The sequence below is a fragment of the Plecotus auritus genome (genome assembly GCF_963455305.1).
Source record: "Plecotus auritus genome assembly, chromosome: 7".
Taxonomy (NCBI): Eukaryota; Metazoa; Chordata; class Mammalia; order Chiroptera; family Vespertilionidae; genus Plecotus; species Plecotus auritus.
This window is the reverse complement of record NC_137774.1, coordinates 2,734,301-2,753,701: the sequence shown is the minus strand read 5'-3', so window position 1 is coordinate 2,753,701 and position 19,401 is coordinate 2,734,301.

The following is a 19,401-nucleotide window of genomic DNA, read 5'->3' as shown; positions in this document are numbered from 1 at the left end:
GTTCTGTTCTAGTCTCGAGTGCCAGGGGAGAGGCGGGGGTATTTCATAGGAAACAGGCTGGATTATCGCCGTCAGCTAAACACGAAAAGAGCCGCTGGCTACAGGTCCTGACCGCCAGCTGGGCGGGTGACTGGTTTCCCAGAAGCCTTGCCGATGGTATCAGGGATGGCAGTCTCATCCCAGAGGGGGCTGTGCATTATGTCAGGTACCAGGGGCTCTGTCCCACGCTTGGTTTATTTATTTATTTTTAAATATGTATTTTATTGATTTTTTACAGAGAGGAAGGGAGAGGGAGAGAGAGATAGAAACATCGATGAGAGAGAAACATCGATCAGCTGCCTCCTGCACACCCCCTACTGGGAATGTGCCCGCAACCAAGGTACATGCCCTTGACCGGAATCGAACCCGGGACCCTTCAGTCCGCAGGCCGACGCTCTGTCCACTGAGCCACACCGGTCAGGGCCCCACGCCTGGTTTAGACCAGGTGTTTATTTCAGGAGCCCTCTTGGACCTCGGCACCACGTCTTGGTTAGACACGTGACTTGGTCAGGAAGCCCGTACAGTTGCATTTTTGCTTTAAGAACATAAATGCGTGTATCGCCCAGTTCAGCGCTTCCCGAGCAGTCTGCGCACAAAGCCCTGGGTCTGTCGGGTGCAGGGGCCGGGCAGCAGGCCTGGGCTGTGCCTGGGACCCTGCATTTCTCACCAGCCCGGCTGCTGGCCTGAGGCCACACCACGGAGCCAGGGCGGGCACTGTCACATGCCCTGGACACTTGGCGCACTGTGACCCCCGCCTCGGGAGGGGGTTTATGACATCGAATTCGGTGGGGGGTTCTGCTTTTAGGAAGATAGGGGAGTTCAGAAAGCAAAACAAAAGAACTCCTTCTGGAATCCTTCGCCTGCCTCTTTTAGTCTAATTTTGCTAATAATCAAGGAAATCACCCTCGACACCCCTCCTCCGAGGAAGGGGAAATTGAAATGACTCAGATCTGCCCCCCAGTCAGGAGCGCAGTGGGCTCCGGCCTCAGTCCTGAGCCGCCCCCCCGCCACCCGCCCCCCCGCCCTCACCTCCCCGGCAGCCGAGTCCCCTGGGAACACTGTGTCCAGGCAGCAGCTGCACCCTGCGCAAGAGCAGTGGCTCGTGCGTCACCTGCAGGAGTTCATTCATCCCCCAGGGGTGTCATTTACATCAGGACCAGTCACTGTGTTGGAGGAAAGCAGCCGCAGGTCGAGTTTTAATGACTTCAGATTCTGGGGCAGGATGAAGGCTCTTAATTTATTCAGCCACCCTCGCTGTAGATCCATGCGGGGGGGCAGGGGGTCCAGCTTCACTTTAGAGGTTCCAGCTCCATCAGTGGCACCGGCAGTCCCTGTGGCAAAGGGCCTTTGCTGATTGATTTCATTCCACCGTCTCTGAACGTGATGGTGGGGTTGACATTTATGTCGTCGTTCTCAGCCCCTCTGCCCCACGCACTCCCACGTGCGTGCACACCCTCACAGGTAAATGAAATGAGAGACGGCCAGAGGATGGGCCCCAGTTTTAGAAGATGATTGTATACAGGCGTCATTTCACTCCAAATGTTATTTCATCTCCATTCTGTTCAAACCATCTCAGGACAGAAACGATGGTGAAATGAAGGATGTTTAATCAGATGGGTTCGCTGCCTCCCAGTGACTGACTGTCTACTTCCTGTAGCGTTTATTTTTCATACCCGGCCTTGGAACCATTTACATGTTCTAAAAGGAGCAGAATTACCCACCCCACATGTTCTAAAAGGAGCAGAATTACCCACAAGTACTTGGTATCTGCTGTTCAAGGACAGCGTCCAACCCAGAAAACTTGGAGGTCTGCTGGGCTCTTATAAGCGGGGCGCGTCCCGTCGGACAGCTGAGGGGAGCTCCAGCTGAGGGGAGCTCCGAGGGTCTTACAGCTGGAAGGGTGGGGCAGGGAGTCATGAGCAAAAGAAGAGAAAGGACCCTTTCTGGCCAGGTCCCTGCGGGGAGGGAATGGCAGGCCTTATCCGGCCGATCACCTCACTAATATTGATCAGGACATCCCAGACGGATGGGTTTGAAATTGCACTCCTGGGAGAAGCTGCAACTGCACTTAGATTGGTTCTAAGGTTTGGGTTTGCTGACGCTGCCGAGCAAAAGCGACTCCATTTTGGCCTGTTTCTTTCTCTAACACTGCTCGTCCCAGCCATCAGCGTCCCCCGATCACTGTAGGTCAGCAGCTAGCCATCCACTACGTTAGCCAGATCAGTAGAACACGAATATCCTAGTCGGCACATTTTTGGAAAGTGGTATCATAACTCAGCGTTTGTCGGCTTACAAATATTTTCCTTGGAATACCCTGTGCTGCTCAGTTCCGAACTTCCTGTACAAACAGCACAGTCGTTGGAACCGACCGCAGGCAAACTGCCTCGCCTTTGCCTTCTGTCCGTTACCCAGAAAAGAGGAGTGGACTTGTTTACTTGGTATTCACCGAGGAACATTCTTTGTCTTCCAAGGAGCACAAGAGGACAGTTCCTGCATGAGAACAGGAAGCTCCGGTCCCTGCAGCCCGCAGACCCCTGACTGAGCTCCGAGAGGAAGTGCCCTTGGTGGCCAGGCTGCAGGGAGAGGAAGTGGCCTGCGTCGTGGGACTAAGGAGACGGTCGTCTTGGGGAGGGGGCGGGGGGACAGTCCTCAGTTTCCCATCAGAGCCTGGCCTTGCGCAACCAGTTACGGAAGTGGCTGGTGTGAGGAGCCAGAGGCAGACCTACAGCCTCTTGGAGTGAAAGATATTTAATTCTCTAAATTAGCCCAAACTGGAAGCAACCAGAGGCCAAAAGGGGAGATCAGTTACATGAGGTACAGTGGAAAGGGCTTAGGATGAGCGAGGGGAAAAGCAGGTTTCAGCAGACTGTGGTTTCATTTACACAGAGTCTGAAACCAGGCAGCAGGAATGCTGTGTGCGGGTCAGGAATCTGGTTATGGGGGCCTGGGACATGGGTGGGGTAAGGGTGGGGGGCTTCTGGAACAGGTCCTTATCTTCGTTAAAAAAATATATTTTTTATTGATTTCAGAGAGGAAGGGGGAGAGATAGAAACATCCATGATGAGAGAGCCTCATGGATCAGCTGCCTCCTGCACGCCCCACACTGGGGATCAAGCCCGCACCCCGGGCCTGTGCCCTTGACCAGGAATCGAACCTTGACCTCCTGGTTTTATAGGTTGGTGCTCAACCACTGAACCACACTGGCTGCTAGGCAACAGGCCTTCTCTTAATCCATCCACAGGGCGTAAGGTGTCTGCTTGTGTATGTGAAAAACAGACCTCACACGTGCTTTTCACTGTGTAAATATTTCCTCAATAAAAAAGAAAACATTGCGTGCGTGTGCGATTCCAGTTACGAAGTTCACGAACAGGAGAGCTAGGCGATGATGCAGATGTCAAGAGAGGTTGCCTTTGCGGGGGAGTGGCGGGGACTAGGATGAGGATGCCCGGGGCCGTGGTGTCCGAGGTCGCGGCGGGAGCTGTGGTCTCTGAGCCAGTCCAGCCGTGTGCTGAGGATGTGTGACTTGCCGCTTGGATGCTATGCTTTGTCAGAGATTATTCCACATGGTACATACAGTGCGGTCCCGGGTTTTTGGTTGAAAATACGTATGCCGAGAAAAAGAACTAAAACCATTGTGTTCGTCTCCTTGGCTGCTGTGACAGTACCACGCGCTTAGTGGCCTGGAAGGACGCAGGTGTACGACTTCATGGTTCGAGGCCCCCCGCACTGAGCTGCGGTCACCGTGTGGGCAGGACCCTGTGGTGCCCGGGCCTCCTGGGCAACCCAGGCTAATCTCGCCCTATGTTAAGGTCATGTGATTAGCACCCTGAATTCCATCTGCAGCCTTAGTTCCCCTGTCACGTGACCGAACATTCCTGCAGGTTCCAGTGTCGGAGGCGGGAGCCACAATAAAAAGGAAAGAAGTCGAATTTCTACGCCTAAGGGTCATCAGCCCACCCCTTTTTTCTTACCTGTATTTTCTGGGTTTCAAGAAGAGAACTCGCTGCTTTGGTTACAACGACAGACAGGGTCACCAGAGCGGACAATGTCCCATTTCTTAGAGGGGGGCAGCCTCAGCGAAGGACGGTAGCACCCCGCGCACCGCCCCCCCCCCCCCCGCCCAGAGTGAAGGCCCCGAGACCCCTGAAGTTGTCACGGGCATCCACACACCGCTTTTGAGCTGAGAACTAAAGCACAGTTTCTGTACGGATGGTATCTTTCCGAGGCGTCAGCCCAGGCGCTGGGGCAGCCCTGAGCACCTAACAGTCTCCGAGCCTTTGACGTCCAAAAAGATGGTTTAAAAAGCACCCGGGCCTTGAGCAGTCGCCACCTGCGGTCCCTGCCCTCGGAGACCTCCCTCCAGGCATGCACGTGACCTTCTCGTCCAGAAAGACAGCTTTTCTGCTGAAACGTTGCATCACACTTTGAAGTTTAAATATTGCAATAGAAGGATGCTTTGCTTCGGAATTTCAAAAATATGTGAAACAGCCGAAACCGGTTTGGCTCAGTGGATAGAGCGTCGGCCTGCGGACTGAAAGGTCCCGGGTTTGATTCCGGTCAAGGGCATGTACCTTGGTTGCGGGCACATCCCAGTGGGAGGTGTGCAGGAGGCAGCTGATCGATGTTTCTCTCATCGATGTTTCTAGCTCTACCCTCTCCCTTCCTCTCTGTAAAATATCAATAAAATATATTTTAAAAAAAAAATATGTGAAACAAACGGATTATGTTGTGGGAACGGAATATGGGCGACTCGCCAGGGATACCTTCCCGCTCCTTGTCCCTGTGGGGTTTCCTGGTCACATCACCTCCCCGTGTCCTTGAGAGGCCACACACACACACACACACCCCCCCCCCCCCCCCCCGCCGCCCGCAGGACCTCGGAGTGTGAGGTTGGCACCAGCTGCTCGCTCTGCCCCTTGCCTTCCCCTCCAGCCCAACTCCAGGGCGCTTTCTGGGTCACAGGCTGGATAATGAGGTGGAAGGAGAAAGTCCCGAGTGTTCCCAGCTCACCCACCCCTGACCCTGCTGAGGCCGAGGCGGTCACTGTGTTGGGGACAAATAACGATCCAAGAATGAAGATCCGTAAGGCCCCGTGCATCCTAGGAGGGTGACCGGGAAACCTGAGACACGTTCCTCCTCCTGGATTTTTACTCTCGGCCTTGGTTGCCCCGGACACCACTGTAAACAACCTCCTCCTCCCAGGCCTGGGATACTCCCCGCACAAGCCGCTGGTCCCCGAGAGAGGTCCCTGGCTGCCAGATGTGGGTGCAGGTAAATCACAGGAAGGGATGCAAGTGTCGGGGCCGCCTCATTGGTCACGCTGTGTGTGTGGCCGCCTGAGCATCTGTGGTACGTGAGGCTGTCCCGGCACCCCATAGCCCACCTGGGAGTTCAGGGGTCAGGCTCCCACTTCAGACACCCGCAGTCCCTGCAGCTCCCGGGAGGCCCAGCCATCACCCTCGGGTGCAGAGCTGCTTTCTGCTTGGCCCGTCGTCACTCACGGGAGAAAACTAACCCCCTCCCGGCTCCTTCCTGCCTGACGTCCACCGGTTACCAATAAGCTGGTGAACGCGAACGCGGGCGTTTCCCGTGGGGAATGGCAGGCAGGGTGCCTCCACAGCTGTGGGATCTTAGAGCCCCGGGTCCCTGGGTCAGCCCTGGGCAGCTGGGTTCAGGCCAGGGGTGTCCATCGGTGACCCCATTGCTTCAGGCTCCCTTGGGGGTCAGACCCTTGTTCTTCGCTGTGTGTGTGTGTGTGTGTGTGTGTGTGTGTGTGTGTGATGGAGGGGTCTCTGGGGGGTGGGGGGGTTACCGTCCTCCGCTGAGACTGCCCCCCTCTAAGAAAAGGGACATTGTCCGCTCTGGTGACCCTGTCTGTCGTTGCAACCGAAGCAGCGAGTTCCCTTCTCGAAACCCAGAAAAATCAGCCCTTGTTTCCTAAGTAAAAAGGAACAAGATCGCAATGGGGAGGTCGCGGGAGACCTTTCCAAGTATCTGCGTGTCCTTGGCAGACAGCAGAGCCCTGGGTCTGACACCCTCTCCGGCGTCCTGGAAGTCAGCTCAGTGGGGGCAGGGCACAGTCACAGAAAGGAATGAAGTTCTGACTCCTCCATGGGTTACACCCCACAACAGCTCTCTGGATGGAAGATGCCGTGGGGGCTCTCTGCTGGGGGAGCTGGTGTGCAGGGAGCCTGCACCTCGCAGACTCACTCCTGGGAGTGAGATAACAGGAGCAAGCCCTGGCCCCAGGACCCGAGAAGCGACCCGTGCTGACCTCTGCATCTGGTCCCACTTCACCGGGGGGATGGGTGGATTTCAGAGGTGGAGACTGGGAAGAAGGCCTTCCGGGTGGAAGAGGCTCAAAGTTCTAGAGGCAACAGGGTCAGAGGCGTGTGTGCCCGGGACAGTGAGTCCTCGGGCGGCGGCGGAGGGCCTGGTCTTCAGCCCGTGGCTCCTGGACCCCGGGAACATGAAAGTCTATTTTCATCGCTGTCCCCCATCGTGGTTACAAGTCTGAGAACTGGCACAGCCACACGTTCGCTAACAAGGCAGGGACTTTGACTTAGAATTTGAAGAGACTTTTTTTGTCGGTGACAGCGTGTTCCAACCATCGTGGCTTTCCGGGACGTTTCCGCAGCCTCCTCGCATTTCTCCAAGGTCCACCACGCAGGATCCTCAGGAGCTGAGAGTCTGCGCCCACCGCCGTGGGTGTGGGTGGCGTGGGCTGTGCGTGGGGAACTTCTGGACAGTGATTCCTGGCCAGCGCCCCGTCTTGACAAATTAAATCTGAAGCACGCTTTCGTCCCCCTAACGGTCGCCTCTGCATCTGTCGAATGCCGTCACCCTAATTTCCAGTCTCTCTCCGTTCTCCGCAGTAAACGCTGCTGAAGGGATCTGTGTGCAGAGGCACTTTTGGGGGTACAGGCAGAAACCCACCGGCATCTTTACAAAAGATGGGCATTTGAAGAAGCCCCGATAGACTCTTCTCACCGGCTGGAGGGCTGTTTTGACAGCCTAACGGTGATCTGTGAGCTCCGCAGCTTTTAGCCAGAGCTGATGAGTTACGGAGCGGCCTCACTCAGCAAGCGTCGTGAGCGTTTCCCCTGGAGAGGGCCTGTCACCAACGCAGCGCTCAGGAGAACCAGCCCCATAAAACAGTGAAAACAGATGAGACCCAGCCCGCGTGGCCCCGCCATCGCCGCAGAAGGAACGTGCGGCAGCGCTGAGGGATTTCCAAAGCCCCTCGTTACAGCCGGTCTTGGGGGGGGGGGGGTGTGGAGGGTTTAGTTTGGGGGCATTAGGTCTTTGAGACTCTCTGAAGACCACGCCCCGTCCTCCCTCTCCAGGGGAGCATCATTAGAAGGGCAGGACGAACAGGCCTCACAACGGGCTTGAGAGGACCTGGCGCGGTGAGGAGGCGCCGAAAACAGCCATCCTGGCAGATGGTGGGGCCCCGCACGGGGCACGGACATTCCCTTGAACCCAAGACCAGAGGCCTGGGGCTTGGAGGCCAGCAGCAAGGTGAGCATTGGTCAGCTTCAGGGTCAACGATGCAGGAATGGTTGGATTCTGGGAGCCTCGGGACCCTGAGCAGGCCGACAGGTCCGCCGGGCCAGGCTGTCCGCCCGGTGCCCGGCAGCTGCGGCCACGGGGCAGCCCGGAGCCCTGAGGGTGCACAGCGGGCAGCTCCTCTCTCCTTCGCGGGTGTGGGAAGGGCTTCTCCCCATACCTTCCCCCTTGGACACGGGACATCTCGGTCCGCACCTCCAGGCAGGCTGTCCCCCTCCGTGTCCTCCAGGGTTTCAAACAGACCGTGGAATTCATCACCCAGCCGCCGATCGGAGGGTGAAAAGGGGTGTTATTAAAAAGCTGACCCAACAGGCATAAACCGAAACTGTCTGGGGCGCGTCTGTTACCGTAATTACAAGGGAGCGAAGGAAAGGAATGTGACTCAGGAATGAGGCCATAAATCGTCCCCGTGTGGGACTGCCCTTCGAGCCCCACACCTTCCGAGTCACCGGGGACACCTCTCTGTTATGTAACGCAGTCTGGGCGCCACCGAGTCCAGAGGTAAGGAAGGGACTGAGCGTGCCCAGCCCAGCGGGTGCAAGGGTGGCCCTTCACCTAGGGAACGCCTGGCCCGGCCGAGGTTTTACCAGGTGCATTTTGTAATCAAAGAAAACACCACAATTTCAAGAGAAACATCAAAAGTGCTTTATTCAAAGTAATGTCCATCGCTAGCTACACATTTCCCCATCTTCCAGGTAATTTGTGGGTACCGTCCCAATAGAACTTTTCTTCTTTTGAGGCAAACCATTCAGAGACCCCATTTTCCACTTCTTCGTACGTTTTGAAGTGCTGCTCAGAAAGTGCGTGTGCCATCGATCGGAGCAAGTGGTCATCTGAAGGAGCAAGGGCTGGTGAATACGGCGGGTGGGTTCATACTTCCCAGGCAAGATCTTTTAACGTGTCTTTAACTGGTTTTGAAGTGTGTGATGGTGCGTCATCATGAAGCAAAATTACTTTGCCGTGTTTTCTGGCACATTCTGGTCATTTTACGATCAAAGCGTGGTTCAACTTGACCTGGATGTTCTTTGTCTTTTACATCGAAATCATCACTTTTAAAGCGTTTAAACCAGTGTTCACAAGTATCTTGAGATGGAGCATGTTCACCATAAGCTTCCCAAAGTATACGATAACTTTCAGCAGCACTTTCCTTCAAAATAAAGTAATGAATTAAAACTTCCCGCAAATGCTCTTTCTTTGGGCACGAAATTCGACATTTTTAAGTGTAAAAATATCTATGATGTTAACACCTTCAGCAAATTTGACATACGAAGTTTTGAAGCTTGCTGTCAATACAACAAAATAGCATACATATCAAATCGCATATATGTCCACATATGTGTAACTCCATCTATTGAAAAATATCCTCATTATTAACCGGTGCCCCTGGTCATGACGCCTCCTTCCCGTCATTGTTCTAAGGTGCGTGCGGCGGGGCGCTGGGGAAGCTGCGCTATACTTAGGCCTGCCGGGCAGGCGGTCCCAGGGGCCGAGGGCGGGGAGAGTGGTGCCTTCCAGTAACCATCCGCCACCTCCGTCCGCTCGTCCGGCTCTGCGCCTTCCCAAGTAGGTCCCAGGGGCAGCTGAGCGTCCAGGAAAACGAGGCTTTTTGCACGTAGCAACAGGGAAGACCCCTAGGCCACCGTCCCTGAGGGCTCTGGGCCAATCTGGCCCCTGCCTACCCTGCAGCAAAGCCGGGCAAGGGCGGCGATCAGCTCACAGACCCGCCAGGAAACGCTGCCATGGAGCCCGTGACCCCGGCTGGGTGCTGGCAAGGACGCCTGCTCTCTGGCGGGGCAAGAAGCACCATTTATCTTTGTTTTGTTTTGTTTTAACGTACAGCTTTTTATTGATTTTAGAGAGGGGGCACAGAGGGGGAGAGGGAAACCCTGATTGGTTGTTCCTCTTACTTCTGCATTCATGGTATGTGCCCTGACCTGGCATCGGACCTGCAGCCTTGGTGTGCAGACATGATGCTCTGACCCACGGAGCCGCCCAGCGAGGGCTTGTTCAGTCTCCGTATACAGTGTCAGCACAGCAGGTGCCCACAGAATCACCAGCGCGGGGTGACCGCAGTGGCACCTGCACCCGCAGGGCATTGGGTCTCATCCCTGAGCAGAGGGCCTCACGCTCTAGTCTGTGCGTCTAGTATGTGTGTGACCCCCGGACCCTACTCTCCAACCCACGGGTCCCCCACTTCAGCGCAAAGGCTGGGATCGTGAGCCCAATCAGAGCCTGTGCAGACACGTCCAGATCCCGCGGGCCAACAGGCAGCAGCTTGGAAGAGCAGGGCAGCCCCCGGGGCCTGACCACGGGCACCTTCCCGGGGCACCTTCCCGGGGCACCTTCCCAGGGCACCTTCCCGGGGCACCTTCCCAGGCTGCTGGCCTGGCTGCGGCCCTTCCTGACAACATCGCCCTTTGCTGCACCCGGAGCGCCGCCTGAGGCTGCCCACGCTCCCATCAGATGAGAGTTACACGCCCGGGGGCACAGGTTTTCCTCCACCTTCCCAGGGCCCCTGGCTGGACCTGAATGTTACCCTGACAAGGACAGATGAACGGGAGCAAACACAGATTTCTGTAACTGAGTCTCAGGACCCGGGAGCCTTCCAGAGGAGGAGCAGGCCCAGAGAAGCAGCTAGCTGAGTGTTTTCCTGCGGGTGGGGGAGGGGGAGGGGAGGGGAAGTGGGGAGGGTCAGACAGCAGGAGTCCACGCAGTCAGTGGGAAACCGAACAAGGCCTGTTTGGGTTCTTCTCCGTCCCTCTGTCTTCAGAAGTAAGGGTGCTCCTTTCTGGGGGTGCAGGGCGGGCCCCGCTCCCTCCAGGGTTTTGTGGCGTTTCAGAGGAGGGAGTGGGGGTCAGAGTGGGCTTCCTGCCTCTGCTGTGGTCAGACTCCGTCAGCTGAGTCCTCAGCATGCCGGGTGCCATGTTTGGGGGGAGCGTGCCCTGAACCCCATCCCAAGCATCTTCTTAAGAGTCAGCTGTGAAGGACACGCCTCCCATATGCCCCGAGGATGGGTGGCTCATTGCTTTGCTTTGCCTCCCGTCTGAGCCCGGCTAGGCAGTCACGGGAGCATGTCACAGTCCCCGTCTGTCTGTCGCCAGGACAGAGGGACGCACCTTCCCGCCCGCGCACCTACCTGCCCCCCACCCACACGCCCAGGCTGCCCAGAGGTTTCGCCCTTCTCCCCACACTCTGGGGTGTCAGGTTTCCATTTGCGGCTGTCCCCTTTCCACCGTGGAAACAGAGGGCCTGCTGGGGGCAGATGTGGGGATCCCACACTCCTGCAGGAGACCCCCTCGGAGCTGACTTCCCCGAGGGGCCGCAGGCAGCAGGGCGCCCTTTTGGTGGCGTGGATTATGCCCGAGGGAGCTGGGTCTGGAGGCAGGAGCCAAGGCGGCAGCTGACCCTGGCAGCTTCCTGATCCTGGTGAGGTGGCAGGTCCCCTGGAAGCCAGTTCATCCCAGTTCCTGGAAGCCGGACCAGGGCCCGCATCTGTGAGCTCTCTGTCTCCCCCTCCCCCACCCTCATCTCCCACCCCAGCACCAACTAGCTTCAATGGGTCCCACTGTCTGCAGCTAAGAACGCCTGGCTGATACGGCGGGAGCCAGGACAGCAGGCGGCGGGGCAGGGCGCCCAGGAAGTGGCAGAAGAGTCCAGGCAGAGATGTGGGAAGCTGGCAAGTATTTTGAAGAAGGACTGCCATTTGTGGGGGCCCTACCAGGTGCATCGTCTCTAACCCTTACTGCCACTGTTAGCCGTCTTTCTTCCCACTTTACGGAGGAGGAGATGCTTACCAGGGGCACCGGTTAATAATGCGGATTTTTTTCAATAGCTGGAGTTACACATAGGTTGATATATATGCGATTTGATATGTATGCTATTTTGTTGTATTGACAGCAAGCTTCAAAACTTCATATGTCAAATTTGCTGAAGGTGTTAACATCATAGATATTTTTACGCTTAAAAATGTCGAATTTCGTGCCCAAAGAAAGAGCATTTGCGGGAAGTTTTAATTCATTACTTTATTTTGAAGAAAAGTGCTGCTGAAAGTTATCGTATACTTCAGGAAGCTTATGGTGAACATGCTCCATCTCAAGATATTTGTGAACACTGGTTTAAACGCTTTAAAAGTGATGATTTCGATGTGAAAGACAAAGAACGTCTAGGTCAATTTGAACCACGCTTTGATCGTAAAATGACCAGAATGGGCCAGAAGACACGGCAAAGTAATTTTGCTTCGTGATGACGCACCATCACACACTTCAAAACCAGTTAAAGACACGTTAAAAGATCTTGCCTGGGAAGTATGAACCCACCCGCCATATTCACCAGACCTTGCTCCTTCAGATGACCACTTGTTCCGATCGATGGCACACGCACTTTCTGAGCAGCACTTCAAAACGGACGAAGAAGTGGAAAATGGGGTCTCTGAATGGTCTGCCTCAAAACAAAGAAAAGTTCTATTGGGACGGTACCCACAAATTACTTGGAAGATGGGGAAATGTGTAGCTAGCGATGGACATTACTTTGAATAAAGCACTTTTGATGTTTCTCTTGAAATTACCGTGTTTTCTCTGATTACAAAATCCGCATTATTAACCGGTATCCGCATTACTGACTGGTCCACCTGGTAGAACGGCCCTCAGTGGTGAATCCAGAATTCAGACCCAGAGGCCTTGCGCTCCAGCCCAGGGTCTCTGCCCTCGCCACCCTGGCCAGGCCAGCTCTGCTGGCGGCGGGAGTGGAGACCTTCCCCCGCCCTCCGGCGTCCCGCCTCAGAGCCCAGGCGCCTAGCCGGCCTGAGTTTACCTGCCTATGGGCTGAGAGGTCATGGGGCTGGTCAGTCAGGAACAGCCCACGTGGCAGAAACACCGGGACAGCCGGGCAGTGTCCAGACCTCGTGAGCAGACGCATGGAGGCCAGGCTGCATGGAGGCCGGGCTGCGGGGATGGGTCCCGGGGGCCAGTTATTTTTTTTATTTTTATTTTTTAAATATATTTTATTGATTTTTTACAGAGAGGAAAGGAGAGGGATAGAGAGTTAGAAACATCGATGAGAGAGAAACATCGATCAGCTGCCTCCTGCGCACCTCCTACTGGGGATGTGCCCGCAACCAAGGCACATGCCCTTGACTGGAATCGAACCTGGGACCTTTCAGTCCGCAGGCTGACGCTCTATCCACTGAGCCAAACCGGTTTCGGCCCGGGGGCCAGTTATTCCAGTGCATCAGGGTGCTGCTCGAATCCTTACCATGCGTATCCCTTGAGTACGTGGCCAGCACACTTAGCACCACCGAGGCCGCGGTTTACAAGGGATGGGAAAGCAACAAGCCAGGCTGTGATTTTGCTGGGCGAGGGGATTAGAGGGATTTTTTTTTTTCCGGGTTCTCCGCGTTCCTGCATTGCGACATCTCTGAGGGGGCACGTGCCCAGGTTGCTCTCAGCCACAGGGAACAGACAGTCCTTCCTCTAACTGGATTACACAACGGGGACATGAGTGCAGGTGACGGGAAGGCCGGCAAAGGAGGCCCAGGTGTGGCGGGTCAGAGATGCCACTAAAGGCCCACTCTTCTCCGTCCCCCTCTCCTGCCTGTGCCCAGCACACCCCCCATGGATGCCTGGTCCCCTCGTGGGCACCCACATGCAGCAGTCCCAGGAGCCCGAGAGGGCACTGCAGCGTCCAGACACAGAAACGTTGCCTCCCTTCTGCAGGGTCTCATTTTTCAGAGTGCAGGAACCCTCCAGAAGCCCCTGCAGGTCTCCGGCCCACTCCTAAAGCTGTGCCTTGGAGAAGGGATGCCTTAGGCTCCCCTGGCCACCTGGCGGAGCTGGGGCCCCCAGGCATGGAGGGTGGGGTTCAGGTTTGCGCCTGAACAAGGTCTGGGCCTTGGGAAGGATGGTGCCACTCAGACAGTCTGCTATGGCGTATATCATTTTATAATTGAAAACTTTAAAAATTACCCCGTGCAGTTAGATTTAACAGGGGTCCTCAAACTACGGCCCGCGGGCCACATGCGGCCCACCGAGGACATGTGTCCGGCCCCCCAGGTGCCGCTGCCTGTCCTGCTTAGCAGCCGACGCGTCCCGGGCCCGCAGTGCGCATAGGAATTTGTTCATAGTTTTTTTTTTTAACTATAGTCTGGCTCTCCAACGGTCTGAGGGACAGTGAACTGGCCCCATTTAAAAAGTTTGAGGACCCCTGGTAGGCGAGGGCTTTGGTGGGGGCTGGGTGGATGGGTCTCCTCCATTCAGGAAAACTTCCTGCTCTTAATGGGAATATGGCCAAGCAGGAGCAAGCCCTGCCCCATTTCTGCTGCTGGATATGGCTTTATCGCTGGGGACATCAGGAGCCCAATGGGTCTCACTGGGCAGCCGAGGGGCCCACACGCCTTCAGGGCTGCCTGTCATACGGGTCAGAGGAGCCAGGCCATGACCCGGGCTCCCTTCTTGGCCAAGAAAGTCCTTCCTTTTTTTAAAATAAATTTTTACTGATTTCAGAGAGGAAGGGAGAGAGAGAGAGAGAAACATCCATGATGAGAGAGAATCATTGATCGGCTGCCTCCTGCACGCCCCAAACTGGGGATCGAGCCCGCAACCCAGGCATGTGCCCTGACCGAGAATCAAACCGTGACCTCCTGGTTCATAGGTCAACGCTCCATCACTGAGCCACGCCGGCCGGGCAAGAAGGTCCTTTCCTAAGCTGTGGTGGCTCAAACTTAAATCCTGTCCTTCGCCAGGACCAGCGCTGAGCTTTTATCAGACGTGACTTGACGGGGGCTTCCTAACACGCAAGGGCTCGGCCACGATGCATGCGATGGCCCTGAAGGTGGCTCGGACCCCAGCATTGCAAATCTGAGGCGGGGGCGGCGCCGCTGGGAGGCCCCTCGGGTTCTCCTGAGTCCCCAGTCTTCCTCCGCTGCCTCCTGGCACGTGGGACCGGCTGCAGGGAGCTCGGAGCCTGCCAGCCGGCTGTACAGGCGTAACCGGCTGAAGCAAGGGGCGCAGCAACAAAGACACCGGGTTCCGTGTCTTCACCAGAGAATACGATAAGCTTTGCTTGGTGTTCGGAGCCAAACTGACCTCGCCGTCTGTGCTGCGAGGACAGAACCACGCGTGGATTTAAAGACAAAGAAAGAAAAACCTCACTTTACTATTTGCTCCGAGTTCAGGGTGCCTTGAACTTGATAAGCTGGATTAACTCGGGCTGGATCCCTGGCTTTCGAAGCTGCGCTGCGGGGTTCTTCCCTCCATGAGGTCATATGCCAGGCACTCGGGGAGGGAGTGCCATTATTCTACATCTCAGAACAATAAGCGGATGAGAGCGTAACTGGGCCATTAAAAAGTCATTCAGGTTATTGCCACTTGCTATTTAAAGAATTTATGAGTCAAGCCAATTCAACCTTTCCGCAGGGGCCATATGGAAAAATGTCTCAGGCCCGTTCCGGTCCCGGTCGCCTGCTCGGCAGCGTGTCCGAGGATGCAGGGCGCCACCTGGGCATTCCGCACGGCTCTGTGCTGGTGGGCGATGGGCTCTCACCACGGCACCCCCTCATACTGGAGGGATGCAGCCTGAGGCAAGGGATGCCTGGAGCCCCCAGAAGCGGGGAGAGGCAGGAAGGACCCTCCCCTCGAGCCTCAGGAGGGAGTGTAGCCCTGCCCACACCTGGACTTCCTCTCTAGAACCTCTGGCCTCCGGACCTGGGAGAGAACCCATTTATTTGTTAAGCTGTCCAGTTTGTGCCGTTGGTTATGGCAGCCCCAGGACATTAGCACGTCAGTGTGGGTGCTTCCTGAGCCTTGGCGGGGGTGGGGGGGGTGGAAAGACCCCCTTCCTGCCAGGTCAGGTTCAGAGGTGTGCCTGTGACCCTGCGGGTGTGGAACACGTCGCACAGGCTCTTGGTTTTTCGCCAGAGAGGTGGCCTATTGCTGAGAGCAGTGCACCCCAGCTAATGTCCCGAGGGGCGCCGCCGGGGACGCCTGGGCATGAGCACAGTCCCCAACAGAGGCCACCCTGGGAGGGAGGCAGGGGTCAGACCTGCAACCCAGGTACTTGCCCTTGGCTGGGAATCGAACCTGCAACCCCCTGGTGCGAAGGCCGATGCTCTAACCACTGGACCACGCCAGCTGGGGCGAAAATCTACTTTTTAAAAAAATATATATATATTTTATTGATTTTTTTTACAGAGAGGAAGGGAGAGGGGTAGAGAGTTAGAAACATGGGATGAGAGAGAAACATCCATCAGCTGCCTCCTGCACACCTCCTACTGGGGATGTGCCCACAACCAAGGTACATGCCCTTGACCGGAATCGAACCTGGGACCCTTCAGTCCACAGGCCGACGCTCTATCCACTGAGCCACACCGGCCAGGGCCGAAAATCTACTTTTATACCGTGCATCCTCCCACACTTGGAATGAGGGGGCTGAGCGAATGTCTGCTGAGCTGACAATGGAATGAATACATAGCAGATAACGTGGAGATGAAAAGGAGATCGTTCTGACGAAGGAAAGCTGGCGAGGAGAGTTCAAGCCGCCTCGGGCTGGCGACTTGGGAGATTCCGTCCACCTCCCGGCGGTGTAGTTCTGGAGGGAAGGGGTGAGCGTGGGTTTGTGCTCTTGGAAGAGGAGCGGGCCCCGGGGGAGGGAGGCGGCTCGGGCAGGGACACCACACCATACCCGGAGCGTGGCCTCCCAGCCTGAAATGGGACGTTTGCGGTGGGGAGGCCGGGGTGGTGACTGCAGGTCCCAGGGCTGGGATGACAGAGGGTGCCCCTCGGGCCACCGCGGCTGCCAGCGCTGAGGAAACGGCCTGGGGTCACCACGGCTCCTGTACTTTCCCAGCTGCACGCGGCCACGTGCCCGGCCAGGGAGCCGTCATGTGTGCGCGGCTGGCTCTTACCCTTCGGCGCGGGATGAGAAGCCGTGTCTTCCACGGGGCAGACTGCCCGTCCCTCACTGACCGCACTGGGCACACAGTGCCCGCGGGAGGCCACCAGGGAGCAGGGGTGAGGGCACCGGCCCCTTGGCCCCTGGGCACAGCCTCCACGCTCCCCTGCTCCCCTCTGTTCCTCTAGACCAGGGGTGGGCTCGAGGGCCACCATGGGTTCTTAAACTGGACCGGAGGACCGGAACCAAAGCATGGATGGAGTGTTTGTGTGAACTAATATAAATTCAAAGTAAAGGAGCGGAGGGGAGAGCAAGAGAACCGGATAGAACAGCCGGATCCGGCCCGCGGGCCGTAGTTTGCCCACGGCTGCTCTAGCCGTTGGGGGAGAGGCGGGGCTCTGCCGGCGAAGTTTTAGGGTGCCACTGGCCTCCTAATGTCTTTCCTGCGGGGACCGCCCCTACTCCCTACCCTCAACCCTCTTGGTGTCACCAGCTCCCACACTTTTCTGGCGATGACTCCTAATGGCACTCAGAACCCCGGAGATGTGGTGGTGGAGGGGGGAACGGAGCGTGTCCCCAGCTTAATCCTGAGGGGGAGCCCGAGCGGCCATGAGGCCGCGGCCCAGGCGGGAGCGCACTGTTGCTCCCCCATCCTGACCGCAGCCAGAGGCGACCCCGGGCAGCAGCTTCAGGCTCGGCTCCAGGGCCCCAGAGCGTCTCACTGTGGGTGCCAGGACCGGTCAGTGTCCCGTCTGCATCCCAGGGCCTCCCGGAAAGCGTGGCTTGTATGTAGCACCGGTCAGGGCTTCCACCCGCTGAGGGAGAGGCAACCGCAGACGGGGGAGGCGCCCGCAGATGAAACCGCACCAAGCGGTGGGGCTCAGGGGGGAAGGGCCAACAGATGAAACCGCACCGAGCGGTGGGGATGGGGGAGCCCGTCCGCAGAAGACAGAAGACCGGCAGCTGTTGAAGACACGGCCGCACAGCATTAGCTCTGCTAGGGCACGGCTGAGCCCGTCGCCCTCTCCCTGGGTGTCACATACACACTACTGTACATTCACTCACACTCACACTACTGCACACTCACACTCACACATTCACACTCACACTACTGCACACTCTCACTCACACATTCACACTCACACTACTGCACACTCTCACTCACATACTACTGCACACTCACACACACACATACTACTGCATACACACTCACACTCACATACTATTGCACTCACACACACACTCATACTATTGCGCACTCACTCACACACTATTGCACACTCACACACACACTGCACACACACTCACATACTATTGCACTCACACTCATACTACTGCACACTCACACACCACTGCATACACAAACACACACATGCATTCACACACACACACACACACACACACACACACACCAAGGAAGGGCATCGGGGAAGGACAATGTTTGCTCCTCCCCTTCCTCCTCCTTGCTGGCTGGAGGTAGAGGATACACTGGTAACGGCCAAGCAGCCGGCCACAAGGAGCCTCTGTCCCTGGCCATGAGGCTTTGGGCTCCCTGCGTCCACGTGACGAGGCTTGGGGCTCCCTGCGTCCACGTGACGAGGCTTGGGGCTCCCTGCGTCCACGTGACGAGGCTTGGGGCTCCCTGCGTCCACGTGACGAGGCTTCGGGCTCCTGCGTCCACGTGACGAGGCTTCGGGCTCCTGCGTCCACGTGACGAGGCTTCGGGCTCCCTGCGTCCACGCAGCCTATCAGGACTGAGCTCTAAGCCTCCTGTGTCAGCACGCCTCGCTGTTTACCTAGGAAACGCTTGGTCAGGAAGATCAGACTGCAAACCAATAAATAACTTCACTGTTTGCTTCAGGAAATCGTGAAAAACAACGTCTGGTTCATCTTGGCAAACAATCCCCTTCTCAGGAGAACAGATTGCTCACTTGGGCCAACAGCCTGTTTATCTAACAGCTGTTTTTACTCATCAAGACTCACATATGCAAGGCTGCGCCCACCAGGCCTACACTGGACGTGGCTGCCCTTAGACCCCAGCCTGGAGAGACCGCCTTGGACGTTTGAGCTGAGACTCCCACACCTCGAGAGGCCCACCTGGGCCTGCCCCCGCCAACCCGCCAGAGTGTCTGCGGGCGGGCAAGGCGGGGCTCTCCCTGCTGCAGCTGGCTGAGCCCCTGCGCTTGGGGCATTGACAGGTGTGTCTGCTGGTCTTTTGGGGGAGCTGGCAGTGGACAGTGATCATGGAGCCACCACACCAGCCCTGGACTTCCTCCCCGCGAGAGGGACATACATTTCTGTCTTGTCAGGATGGACACGTGTACTTTGGGGTGTTGGTCGCTGGCAGACAAAGTTGACCCAGGACACTTTCCATTCCCCTCCATACCGTTCTACCCACGCAGTAGTTTCTTGTGGATTTTGGACACCTGCCCGGTAAAACGATTTCAGAAACAATCAAACACACCATCACGAATACATCTAAACAAGTGTTTCTTTTAAATTATCTACCTAGAGACTCTGTTCACGTATCTCAATGATACGGCTATTGCTTGAGACACGTTCGAAAACCTCTTTTTGTAATCACATCTTGATTTCCCGTCCTCGGTGGTGACAAACCATCTTTTATCGTGGATAATTTCAAACATATACAAAAGTGGACAGAATGACATAATGCACAGTGACCAACTTAGGACAAATCTTAGTTCATCTAGGGGCCCTTACTCCTTCCTTTTCCCAGTTGCATTACTTGGAAGTTAGTCCTAGAGATCACATTTTTTCCCCACTCAGAAATATTTCAGTTTATCCAAAAGATAAGGCTTCTTGAAAAAATATTAGCCCACCTAAAATATTAACAGTAATTTATTAATGTCATTATATGATCAAATAGCATTTAAAATTTCCTAATGCATA